The sequence below is a fragment of the Carcharhinus amblyrhynchos genome, chromosome 17 (assembly GCF_965287045.1).
Source record: "Carcharhinus amblyrhynchos chromosome 17, sCarAmb.v2.hapA, whole genome shotgun sequence".
Classification (NCBI taxonomy): Eukaryota; Metazoa; Chordata; class Chondrichthyes; order Carcharhiniformes; family Carcharhinidae; genus Carcharhinus; species Carcharhinus amblyrhynchos.
The window spans coordinates 45,965,773-45,979,424 of NC_137340.1; the positions used below are offsets into that span (position 1 = coordinate 45,965,773).

General features: G+C 43.8%; 1 protein-coding gene across 4 annotated transcripts in view; it reads right to left on the bottom strand.

The window, feature by feature from the left end:
• LOC145354485 (leucine zipper putative tumor suppressor 2 homolog) overlaps positions 1-12,066 on the bottom strand; it is a 191,632-nt gene extending 179,566 nt beyond the window's left edge. For 3 of the 4 annotated variants that reach the window (XM_080205886.1, XM_080205884.1, XM_080205885.1), the window contains exon 1: positions 11,814-12,066. The gene's annotated coding sequence lies outside the window, so the exon portion shown is untranslated. Of the gene's footprint in view, positions 1-11,334; positions 11,407-11,813 lie in introns of those variants that run through there. The other variant, XM_080205887.1, reaches the window with a different exon arrangement.
• Between the last annotated feature and the right edge of the window lie 1,586 nt (positions 12,067-13,652).

Consider the following 13,652-nt stretch of genomic DNA (forward strand, 5'->3'; position numbering starts at 1 on the left):
AAAACCCAACATGTCATGGCTCTAAATGGGCAGCAATGTGGCACAGTGGTTAGCACTGCTGCCTCACAGATCCAGGGACCTGGATTCAATTCCGAGTTTGGGTCACTGTCTGTATGGAGTTTGCACATTCTCCCCATGTCTGCATGGGTTTCTTCCATGTGCTCTGATTTCCTCCCACAATCCAAAAGTGTGCAGGTTAGGTGCACTGGCCGCGCTAAATTGCCTCTTGGTGTCCGAAATGCGTAGGTTAGAGGGATTAGCGGGCTAAATATGTGGGGTTATGGGGATAAAGCCTGGGTAGGATTGTTGTCAGTGCAGATTCTATGGGCCAAATGGCCTCCTCCTGCACTGTAGGGATTTTATGAAGTGCTTATCCAATTCCCTTTTGACAGCCATGATTGAAAGTACCTCCATCGGGCAGTGTGACTCAGACACTAACCACTCACCGCGTAAAAAACAATTTCCTTTTGTTGCCATTGGGTCTACTTTTCTCTGGTTTTCAATCGTTCCCTCATTGACAGAGTTTCTCTCTCTACTCTATTTAGGTCCCTTGTGATCTTGAACACCTCTATTAAATCTGCCCTCAATCTTAAGGTCGCCAAGAAGAATAACTGCAGCTTCTCCAATCTATCCATGTAACTGAAGTCTCTAATCCCCTTCCTTTTTCTGCTGCCTTCACATCCTGCCTAAACTGCAGTAGGCAGACCTGAACACAATACTCCAACTGAGGGTGAACCAACGTTTTATAAAGGTTCATCATAACTTATTTGCATTTGCTTTTGTTCTCTTTGCTGTTATCAATAGGGGCGGCATGGTGGCACAATGGTTAGCACTGCTGTCTCACAGCACCAGGGACCCAGGTTTGATTCCCGGCTTGAGTCACTGCCTGTGTGGTGTTTGCACATTCTCTCCGTGTCTGCATGGGTTTCCTCCGGGTGTTCTGGTTTCCTCCCACAGTCTGAAAGATGTGCTGGTTAGGTGCATCGGCCATGCTAAATTCTTCCTCAGTGTCACCCAAACAGGCGCCAGTGTGTGTCAACTAGAGGATTTTCACAGTAACTTCACTGCAGTAAGCCTACTTGTGATTAATAAATAAACCTTACTTTATAAATCCCAGGGTTCTGTCTCCCCTTTCAAACACTTTCTCTACCAATCCTGCCACCTTCAACAATATATCCCCAGGTCCCTCTGCCTCCTGCACACCCTTTAGAATTGTACCCTTTAGCTTATATTACCTCCTCTTATTCTTCCTCCCAAAATGTATTACTTCACACTTCCCTGCATTAAATTTAATCTGATACAGACCATCCCACCAGCCTATGTCCTATTTGAAGTCTACCAATTTCCTCCCCATTACTTCCAAGTCTTGTATTATCTGCAAATTTTGTTCGCTATCTGTCACCTCAGGACTTTTACATGCCAATGCGTAGCGGTGTATTTTGATAGGCTGCAGTATACGCCGCTGTTTAGAAACATAGACAAACTCTGTCAAATAATTTAGATGAAAGGGTATTGTTTCTAAACCTTAAACCTGTAGCAGAGTCAAGGCGATCAGTGAAAGCAGTTATGTTACATTGCTAACCACAACTGTGCCCATCCACTCATTTCCCAATGCACTGTGCTCAGCTGGGGAGAAAGGTCTTATGATGCAGTGGGTGGTGTCCCTCTGAGCCAGAAGTTCCAGATTCCAGGACTTGATGGCTGTGGAAAATACTTGCATAACCTGGCCAAAATGACTGATAATGGACCCGTAAGTTCATAGAATCACTGCAGTGCAGAAGGAGCCCATTTGGCCCATTGAGTCTGCACTACTCTCTACCAGAGCACCTTACTCAGACCCTATACCGATAACCCAAAATATTTACCCCACCTATCCCCCAAATCTACACATCTTGGGGCACCAAGGGGAAATTCAGTATGGCCAATCCATCTGACCTGCACATCTTTGGACTGTGGGAGGAAACCCACACAGACATGGGGGAAATGTACAATCTCCATATAGATAGTTACCCGAGGCCGGAACTGATCCCAGGTCTCTGGAGCTGTGAGACAACAGTGCTAACCATTGTGCCACCCTAATTCTTCCACTATGCTTCTGGCAGGTGATAAGAGTGGGAGAGTCCTTAGTTGGCCATGCTCGATGTGAAGTGGTAGCCTCTGGCAACAGGCTGGTTACTTGTTCCAGGAAAACCACCCATGGAACCATGGAATTTGCATCTTCACAAACGCAGGGCTTTGCAACCAAGTAACAACAACTTGCATCTATATAGCACCATTAACATAGCAAAAGCTATGTTCAAGAGAGTTACCAAACAAACATTTGTCACCAAACCATGTAAGGAGATATTAGGACAAGTTACAGAGGTTGAGAGGTTCAGGAGTAAATTCCAAAGCTTACCAAGTATTTTTGAAGTGTAGTCACTGCTATAATGTAGGAAACAGGGCAGGGAGATAGTGGCATAGTGGAATTGTCACAAGACTAATAATCTGGAGACCCTGACTAATGTTTTGGATATCTGGATTCAAATCCCACCATGGCAGGTGAACTTTGAATTTAATAAAATACTGGAATTAAAAGTCTAATAATAACCACAAAACCATTGTCGATTGTTGGAAAACCTATCTGGTTCACTGACACCCTTTGGCAACCTTCCTTTAGGGAAAGAAATCTGCCACCTTGACTTGGTCTGGCCTACGTGTGTCTCCGGACCCACAGCAATGTGGATGACTCTTAACTGCCCTCCAAAATTGCCTTGTGAACGATTAAGTTCAGGGGAAATTAGGGATGATCAACGAACGCTGGCCCAGTCAGCGATGCCCATATTCCATGAATGAATTAAAAATATCTCCCAGTAACGCAAACTCCCACAAACAACAATGAGACGATGACCAGACAATCTAGTCTAGTGATTTTTGTTGATGGCTAAATATTCTCTAGGACTCAAGAGAGAATTCTTCTTCAAATATTGCCATTTCTCTTTCTATCCATTGAAGACAATAAAGGCTCTGTTAATATCTCATCTATAAGTGAAGCAACCCACAGAAAGAGATCACTTTCTTCTGTGTAAATGATGTCCTTTGTTGAGGTGTGATGATGATACTGTGTATGCATATATTTTATGTTTGCTTTAAGATTCAGTGTTTTTCTACAGGCAGTCAGTTTGCCTGCAGGGAACACAGCAGATGCTGAGAAAGCTGGATAATAGCAGAGCAGCACGGTAGCACAGTAGTTAATGCTGCTGCCTTACAGTACCAGAGACCTGGGTTTGATTCCCAGCTTGGGTCACTGCACCTCCTCCCTGTGTCTGCGTGGGTTTGCTCCGGTTTCCTCCCACAGTCCAATGGATGTGCAGGTTAGGTGAATTTGCCACGCTAAATTCTCCCTCAATGTACCTGAACAGGTGCTGGAGTGTGGCCACAGAGGGATTTTCAGAGTAATTTCATTGCAGTGTTAATATAAGCTGACTTGTGACACTAACGAATAAACTTTAAACATTTTAGTTAGGAATGTGTTGCTTTACAGAGTTAATGTATCTTTGCTTACGTAAGTTCTGCGATTTCAGACTACATATAAAGAGCCATGTGATATTAAGTTAATGGGAAGAGCAAAACAGATTTTTTTCATTTTCATTTTAAATGTGAGTTGCTGACTGGGGCTGGTTAAAGGTAGAAGTCTGGAGGCTGCTCTGAAAAATCAAATCCTCTCTGAAAATTCCAAGGCTGTTACCAAGTCAGAGCAAGTATATTTGTGTTTGCTAACTTTATTTAAAGTGTGTTTTGAATCTACAAGAGAAATATTGGTTAATTGGAACTGAAATAGTGATAAGTTCTGAAACTTGTAGAATACCGCAAGGCCTGGAGTTCATGAGTTTCTATCTCTCTGGATGGAGTGGACATGGGAAAGATGTTTCCTTTAGTAAGCGAGACTAGGATACGAGGGCACAGCCTCAGAATAAAGGAAAGACCTTTTAGAACCACGACAAGGGGGAATTTCTTCAGCCAGAGGTGGTGAATTCATGGAATTCATTGCCACAGAAGGTTGTGGAGGCCAGGTCATTGAGTATATTTAAGACAGAGATAGATATGCTCTTGATTGGTAAGGGGATCAAAGGTTACGGGGAAAAGGTGGGAGAATGGGGTTGAGAAACTTGTCAGCCATGATTGAATGGTGGAACAGACTCGATGCGCCAAATGGCCTTATACTCCTCCTATATCGTGTAGTCTAAGTACGAAATTAAGAGTTGTTTCTTTTCATGTTTAAAGATATTTTGTTGGTTAAGAGTCAAACTACTTCATTTTGTTAGCGTTATACTTGAATTGTGTTATGAATAAAGTCTGTTTTGATGAAATGACCCTTCATTTGTCAGTGGAATTACTCCTGGAACGTAGCATCCACTTCGCATATTTATGCCAAAAATAAAAAAAAATTGTTGAGGTCTGGGCAGCACAGTGCACAGTGGTTAGCACTGCTACCTCACAGCACCAGGGACCTGCGTTCAATTCCTGGTTTGGGTCACTGTCTGTGTAGATTTTGTACATTCTCCTCGTGTCTGCGTGGGTTTCCTCCGGGTACTCCAGTTTCCTCCCATACCCCAAAGATGTGTGGGTTGGGTGTATTCACTAAGCTAAATTGTTCGTTCATGTCAAGGGGACCAGCAAGCTAAATATGTGGAGTTAGGGATATAGGGCCTGTATGGGATTGTTGTCGGTGCAGGCTCGATGGGCTGAATGGCCTCCTTCTGCACTGTAGGATTCTATGATTCTAATCTACTTTATAATACATTTTGAGGTTTGTATACAGCACCCTAACAGAGGAATATGTAATGTTCTTTTGTTCTTCCTGTTTTTGGGGAATATGAATGATAAAACTTTGGCCAGGGCGTGTGGAAGAGTGGCGAGTGTGAAACATGGCATGTGCTTAGCTTCCAGCAGTCACAAAAAAGAACTCATTTGCTTCCAATGGCAAACTGCTTCTGAGGGTAATGTAGGGTTGCCAGCTCCAACACATTCCTAGAGATTTCATCACAACACAAATGGGTGCCACGGTGGTAGAGTGATTAGTACTGCTGCCTCTCAGCGCCAGGGACCTGGGTTCGATTCCCAGCTTGGGTCACTGTCTGTGCGGAGTTTGCACGTTCTCCCCGTGTCTGCGTGAGTTCTCTCCGACAGCCCAAAGATGTGCAGTTAGGGAGATTGGCCATGCTAAATTGCCCCTTAGTGTCAGGGAGACTAGCTAGGGTAAATGCATGGGGTTCTGGGGATCGGTACTTGGTGGGACTGTGGTTGATGCAGAGGCAATGGGCTGAGTAGCCTCCTTCTGCTGAAAGGATTCTGTGGACACCTTTGACCAACTCAACCCAGACTCTCACCACTAGCCATCTGGTTTATCCATTCCTGCAACCTACCACCTTTCAATTGGATTGGTACAGGTTCCACTGCACATTTCTTGACTGTTGGTCAAATGGCTCCTTTTCCATCTCCAATACTTTCATTTTTCAATTTAATGGAAATGCTTTTCAAAAATCTTCAATTTAATCCCCCAGTGGTTGGTTCCTGGTTGGACACAGCAGTGTCCTGGAATGTTTAATTACTGGAGATTCCAGGACAATTCTCAAGGGTTTGGAATCCGAGTGCAGTGGCCATCATTACGTAACAAACACACACAGTAGAAGGAAAATAACAACACTACAACTCCACGAGGAATACAGCTTCTAGATGAATAATAGCTATCCATATTTATCCATAAACACAAACGCCCTTACATCTAACTTTCCCTTTATAGCTGACTTTCCCTGGTGTATAGAAGATTAAAGGGGTGATTTAATTGAAGTATTTATGATGATTAAAATAATTGATAGGTCAGATGGAGAGTAACTACTTCCTCTGTGGGAAAAGTGTCCAGAACAAGGGGACATGAACTTGATATTAGAACCAGGTCCTCCATGTCTGAAAACATTTATTCATACAAGTACTTGTGGACTTGGAACTCTCTCCCTGGGGGTCAATTGAAAAATTCAAAGCAGAGATGGATTTTCAGTTAGATGGGGGCACCCCAGAATATGGAGCACAAGCGAGTAGATGGAGTAGTGATTGAATGACAGAGCTGGAGTGAGAGGCTGAATGGTCCACTCCTGTTTTTGTTCTGCGTCACATAAATTTCACTTCTAAAAGTAGGGCATAGCAAGATCGGAACTCAGCAGTCATGCAAAGTATCAGAGCCAGAGTATCTGCATGCTCATAACCTGCTATGAACTAAACCAGTGTTTGCTTAATAACATGATGTGGAGATGCCAGCGTTGGACTGGGGTAAACACAATAAGAAGTCTCACAACACCAGATTAGAGTCCAACCAGTTTATTTGATAGTAATCTCATAAGCTTTCGGAAACGGTGTTCCTTCATCAGGTATGTGGAAGGTTCCACTCACCTTGTGAGATTACTATCAAATAAACTGGTTGGATTCTAACCTGGTGTTGTGAGACTTCTTGCTGTGCTTAATAACAAGCAGACTTTGTCGCTTTAAATGGACACAGCCTCACCTTAGCAGCAATGCATGATACAACGCTTGTCTCCACAAGAAGCTAATTATACTGATGATACTCTATCTCATCTCAAAACATCTTAAAGAATTACTGTTATTATGGTAGCTACTCCATGCAAAGATACCACATGCAGCACTGCAATGAATAATCAGTTAATCTCGTTTAGCTGTTAGGTTTTAAGTGAAGACTGTTGGAAGAAATCTCTGTTATTCTTTGACTATAGTGCCATGAGATTATTAACCTTAACCTAGGCTACCAGAATGTGCAGGTTTGGTTTCATGAATTATCATTTCCAAAATCTTCCTCAGTGGTGTACTGATGTGTCAGCTTAGGTGCTAAAGCAAAACTGTATAGTCCATCCCTGTTTCACTAAGGCATAGTGAGAACTCTCAAAATGAGGGTTGTTTTTCAAACTGGAGGCCTAAGACCAGTTTGTGACCCTGTGCCTCGGGGGTCGGTGCTGAGTCCACTGTTTTGTCATTTAGATTAATGATTTGGATGAGAAGATAGGAGGCATGGTTAGTGAGTTTGCAGATGACACCAAGATTGGTGGCATATTGGACAGTGAAGAAAGTTATCTCCGATTGCAACGGGATCTTGATCAGTTGGGCCAGTGGGCTGACGAAAGGCAGATGGAGTTTAATTTAGATAAATGCAAGGTGATGTATTTTGGAGGTTGAATCAGGGCAGGATTTACCCAGTTAATGGGTAGGGTGTTGGGGAGAGTTACAGAACAAAGAGATTTAGGGCTACAGATTCATAGCTCCTTGAAAGTGGAGTCACAGGTGGACAGAGTGGTGAAGAAGGCATTCAGCATGCTTGGTTTCATTGGTCAGAACATTGAATAAAGGAGTTGGAATGCCTTGTTCAAATTGTACAAGACATTGGTGAGGCCACACTTGGAATATTGTGCACAGTTCTGGTCATTCTATTATAGAGAGGATACTATTAAACTAGAAAGAGTGCAGAAAAGATTTACTAGGATGCTACTGGGATTTGATGGTTTAAGTTATAAGGAGAGGCTGGATAGACTGGGGCTTTTTCCTCTGGAGTGTAGAAGGCTGAGGGAGATCTTATAGAGGTCTATAAAATAATGAGGGGCACAGATCATTTAGATGGTCAAGACCAAAGGTGGGGGAGTCTAAAACTAGAGGGCATAGGTTTAAGGTAAGAAAAGAGAGATACAACAGTGTCCAGAGGGGCAATTTTATCATACAGAGGGTGGTGAGTGCCTGGAACAAGTTGCTGGAAGTAGTAGTGGAGGCAGATACAATTTTGTCTTTTAAAAAGCATTTAGACAGTTACATGGGTACGATGGGTATAGAGGGATATGGGCCAAATGCGGCCAATTGGGACTAGCTTCGGGGTTTTAAAAAAGGGCAGCATGGACAAGTTGGGCCGAAGGGTCTGTTTCTATGATCTAAATCTCTATGACTCTTATGATCAGGCTAAAGTCCAACAGGTTTATTTGGAATCATGAGCTTTCACAGCACTGCCCTTTATCAGGCAAGCCCTGATGAAGGAGCAGCGCTCCAAAAGCTGGTGTTGTGAGACTTCTTACTGTGCTCACCCCAGTCCAATGCCGGTATCTCCACATCATCGCTAGAGGTATGGTGGCCCATATTCTTCAGTTTCCAAAGAATAAGATGTGATGTCATTGAAACGTATAAGTTTCTTAAGAGGGCTTAATAGCGTAGGCACTAACGCATTGTTTCCCTAACTGCAGAGTCTCAAACTAAGGGTCATTGTCTCAGGATAAGAGGTCGATGACTTAATGGTGAGATGTGAGGGGTTCCGTCACACAGAGGATTGTGAAACTTTGAAATTCTCCATCCAAAAAACTCTGGATGCTGAGTTGACCGATATAGATCTTTGGGCATTAAGGGTATCAAGGGATAAAGTAAACATAGAGCATTACAGCGCAATACAGGCCCTTCGGCCCTCGATGTTGTGCCGACCAGTGGAACCAATCTAATGACCCTCGAACCTAAACTATTCCAGTGTTATCCATATGCCTATCCACTGACCATTTGAACGCCCTTAAAGTTGGCGAGTCCACAACTGCTGCAGGCAGGGCATTCCATGACCTTACTACCCTCTGAGTAAAGAACCTACCTCTGACATCCATCCTATAATTACCACCCCTTAATTTAAAGCTATGTCCCCTTGTGTTAGCCATAAAGTTTAAAGTTTATTTATTAGTCATTAGTAGATTTACATTAACATTGCAATGAAGTTACTGTGAAATTCCCCTAGTCGCCACACTCCAGTGCCTGTTTGGTTACACTAAGGGGCAATTTAGCATGGCCAATGCACCTAACCAGCATGTCTTTTGGACTGAGGGTGAAAACCCGAGGAAAAACCATGCAGACACGGGGAGAAAGTGCAAACTCCACACAGACCTAGGCCAGGAATTGAACGCAGGTCCCTGACACTGTGAGTGAACACTGCTAGCCACTGTGCCACCTGGTAGGGCAGGCATATGGGGTTGATGTGAATGTTCTACCATGGTTTTATTGAAAGGTCGTGTAGACTTGAGGGAGCATATGGCTATGTCATTTTTAAAAATTACATTAAAAAAAATTAATTGTGAAACATTTTAAGTGTACTCTCACCTTTCACAGAGGGTACACCTAAAATGTCTTACAGTTAATTATATTTATTTTTTTCATGTGATGTTGGAGTCACTGGCAAAATCAGCATTTGTTTCTCATTCCCAATTGTTTGGCTTGTTGGCCCAGTCTAGTCAAGAGTCAACCATGTTGCTAAGGACCTAGAGTCACATGTAGACCAGGCATCCTGCCCTAAAGTGAATCAGGCAGATTTTTATGACCAATAATGATTGTTCCATACTGGCAATTGCTGACTAGCTTTCAATTCCAGATTTTATTTACTGAATTTAAATTCTACCAGCAGCTGTGGTGGGAATTGAACCCATGTCCCCAAAGGCATTAGCCTAGACCTTTGGATAAGTGTGGTCTGTGACATTATCACTGTACCAACACCTCCCCTCCCCCATGCAGTGTACTTTTGAATTGTGGTTACTTTGTAATGAAGGAAGCGTTGCAGTCAAATAGAAACTTTTTTTTGAGATTGTTGAATCAGAGATAAGTATCAGTCAGAACAAATCTCCTTGTTCCTGTTTGAAACGTTGCCATCAATTCTTTTATAAACACCTGGGAGGGTGGACAGTGCCATGGTTTAATGTCTCATCCAAGTGATGGCGCCTCCAACAGTGTAGCACACCCCCAGCACTGCACTATCAGCCTTGACTTTTATGTCCTGGAGAGTGACTCGAAGCCACAGCGTTGTGACTCAGAGGTGAGAGTGCTACCTACTGAGCCATAGCTGACGCACATATACTAAAAAAAGGTAGTAATTTCATACCAACTTCTGTCGAACATCAACAAACGCCTCCCAATCTGCAAGCGTCTCTCAGTAATAAATGACCTCAAACTGAAGAAATCAGAAAAGTTACTGTGAAAATCCCCTAGTCGCCACACTCTGGCACCTGTTGGGGCACACAGAGAGAATTTAGCATGGCCAATACACCTAACCAGCACATCTTTCAGATTGTAGATGGATATTGGAAAACCTGAAGGAAACCCACACAGACACAGGGAGAACATGCAAACTCCACATAGATAGCTGAGAATCAAACCTGGGTCCCTAATGCTGTAAGACAGCAGTGCTAACACTGTATCACCGTGCTGCCCCAGAGGTGCTGCAATTAAAAGTTGGCAACCTTAAAAGGGCAGTGGGCCACATTAAGGATGACACGGTGGCACAATGGTTAGCACTGTTGCCTCTCAGCACCAGGAACCCAAGTTTGGGTGGCACGGTAGCACAGTGATTAGCATGCTGCTTCACAGCTCCAGGTTCCTGGGTTCGATTCCCGGCTCGGGCCACTGTCTGTATGGAGTTTGCACATTCTCCTCATGTCTGTGTGGGTTTCCTCCGGGTACTCCGGTTTCTTCCCACAGTCCAAAGATGTGCGGGTTAGATTGGTTGACCATGCTAAGAAATTGTCCCTTAGTGTCCAGGGATGAGTAGGTTAATGGGATTTGTGGGTATAATATATAGGGATATGGGGGTCAGGTCTGGGTGGGATTGTGTTCAGTGCAGACCCAATGGGCCAAAGGGCCTCTTTCTGCACTGTAGGGTTCTATGATTCAATTCTGGCCTTGGGTGACTGCGTGGAGTCTACGTGTTCTCCCCGTGTCTGCGTGGGTTTCCTCCCACAGTCCAAAGATGTGTGGGTTGGGTGATGCTAAATGTCAGGGGGATTAGCAGGGTAAATATAGGGAGGGGTTTACAGTGATAGAGCCTTGGTGGGACTGTTGTTGGTGCAGACTCGATGGGCCAAATGCCTCCTTTGACATTGTAAGGAATTCTATGATTAAACATGGGCCCATTTGGGCAGCATAATATTGTCCTGTACAATCCACTGTACAAACCTCCAGTCTCTATATAACAGCAGATCATTTGTCTCACACTAAAGGACAACGAAAATCAGTAGATTTCCACCTCGTGAGAAATAGTCAGAGATGGAAATCCTCAAGAATGTCCACCTCTGAGACTAGCTTTACCTTAGCAGTGCTAAACAAGTCAGTTTTTATTTTTAATTATGAAGCAAGTCCAGTTTACTTGCTGTTATTGCACACATTGACTGTATAAGAAACAAAGAAAGAAAATACTACTGGCAAAACAAAACATCTGAACATTGAAATCCAAAGTCTAATTCACTCTCACACACACAAAATGTTTTCTCAGAAAATATCAGGAGTCTTTACCTCTGGAAATTCTGGTGTTTTCTTCCAGAGCAGTGACCCGAACCTCTCTCTCTCTTTCAGGGAGGAGAGGGGTGGCTGGCCAGGGGCCAGACCAGACCAGACCACATTAATTGCGGGCTGTTATTCCGAGTGGCGGTCACAAAGCAACGCTGTTGCATTCCGCTTTATAAACTGAGTCTTTTGCAAGCTCCATGCGGGACAGGCTTCTGCGCTGAGATGATGAACTGTACTCCGTGTGTGTACAACACAGAATGTGAATAAGCTTGACTGATGCACATGATTTGCTAAACAGCTGTTCCCTCCGAGCCCCACTGTTGCCAGAATAATTATGTCACTTTCCCACCGACAACAACAATCCCCCCACCTCCCCCGCCGTCTACACAGTTCAGGCCTTGGAAGGGAGTTGTGTAGTTTCACAATAAGAGGGAAGCAGACACAGAATCGACCCGTACAGAATCCCCCCTCCTCTACCCACTTACCAACCTCTCGACTTGATCCCCTTCCTGAGCAAGTGGGCAGCCTTCACACACTCCCAAGGTCAGTTTTCTTCCAGTCTCTCCAAGTCCCGCACAATAATTCTGTCTCTCTCTCTCACACACACACACACACACACACAGTTTACAGCAGCCAAGCTCTTTAGTCTGAAGTCCCGGCTGAGTACATTATTTCAGCAAGTCACACACACACACACACACACAGCCGATAACGAATACAGGACGGTCACTTCCTTCAGTTTGCTGTGAATCTGTCAGTAACAGGAGTTGTTTGTAGAGTGCCCAGCCCCTTTTCTGTCAGAGGGAGGTATCTGGAGGGTGGGGTGGTGTGTTTCGGGGGTGGGGGGGGAGTGCTCTGAAGGGCTGTTTGACTGACTACAGACCGCATGCGATCTGCTGCCTTAACATTGTAAGTGAAAGTCAGAATCAGTCTCCTCAAAGCCTGGAATCTGACAACTCCCTCACTCGTCTGCTTTCTCTTGCTAAGTTTCCGCAGTTTCTTCCACACACGCTAACATTTCCCATATGAAACTGACAAACATTCTCTCAGGATGTTTGAAACTGGCTTGAAATTAACACAATTTTGCCTTCAGCCCAGAACAGAATCACTTTCAAAATTGGAGTTACCTGATTTGCTTTTTTTTAAGTTTTATTTTTCTAACTAATACTTGCTGAGTTACCCTCTCCCTGTTGGCCCTACCAGAATCCCAGTGCCTGCAAAAGCTTGCTGAAGTCAGAAGCCTGACTATTTCCTTCTCCTCCTATCGGCCACGTGTGGAGCTGAAATGAACTCAATTTCCATGACAAGTAAGAATTAATTGTGTGTTTTTTTAAAATCCATTGATAAAGATGTCATCGCCACTTTTAGGGGGAGTACTTCAATAACATGGAGTGCTATGTACCTCCCAAGCCTGTCAGCAAGAAGGGCAGATAGTATCACCACAAACAGCAGCAATGTACCTTGCATTTATATGGGCAATGTTGTGAGTTTCAGCACATGCATCACTTCACTTACCCTTGCTTTACATGTGTATCACTTCAGTCATACCTGCAGGAAAAAAAATTACAGACAGAAATCAGCAGAATGTGGCAATCCTGCACGTGGGCAACGGTCAACAAAATGTCTCGTGGGCTGCAGCCAGAATCCAGATGGACTGCATGTGGCCCCTTGGCTGTAGCTTGTCCATAGCTGTGCCATATAAATGCCATATACTGTCATTGACTCTGAGAGCCATGCACTCAGTGCCCCAAGTGTAAGTGCTTTGAAAGGTTAATCATGGCACAAATCAATTCCGACCTCCCAGATTGCCTGGATCCACTACAGTTCGCCTATCACCGCAACAGGTCATCAGCAGATGCCATCTCCCTGGCCCAGCATGCAATGATAATTTAAAATAATTTATATTTTTGGGTATTAGTGATAAGGTATAGCTTTAAGTAAGTTTAATTTTGTGTTTCTGTGTAAGAAAGGGTTAAAATTTTAGTTAGCTTCATGTTAAACAATGGTGCCTGTGTATCTGCTTTTGAAACTGTCCACAGTGTAATTAAAGGGTTTACAATGTGAAAACAAATAGGGTTTAAAAAAGACTAGGATGTTACTTAGCAACCAGAGTCCCACACTGAAAAGCATTCGCACTTGTGGTTCAGCTGGAATCAGTCACCTGAGATAAAAGCAACTCTCACAGAAACTACAAACAGAGAAGCAGGACAATGGAGTGAGGGGCTGAGAATAAGTTCCAGAAGTTAAAGAATAGGTAGTTCTAAAATGCAGGGAATGAAAAGAGAAGTCCCAAGAAAACTGAAGTCAAAGGGACAAGGAACTGG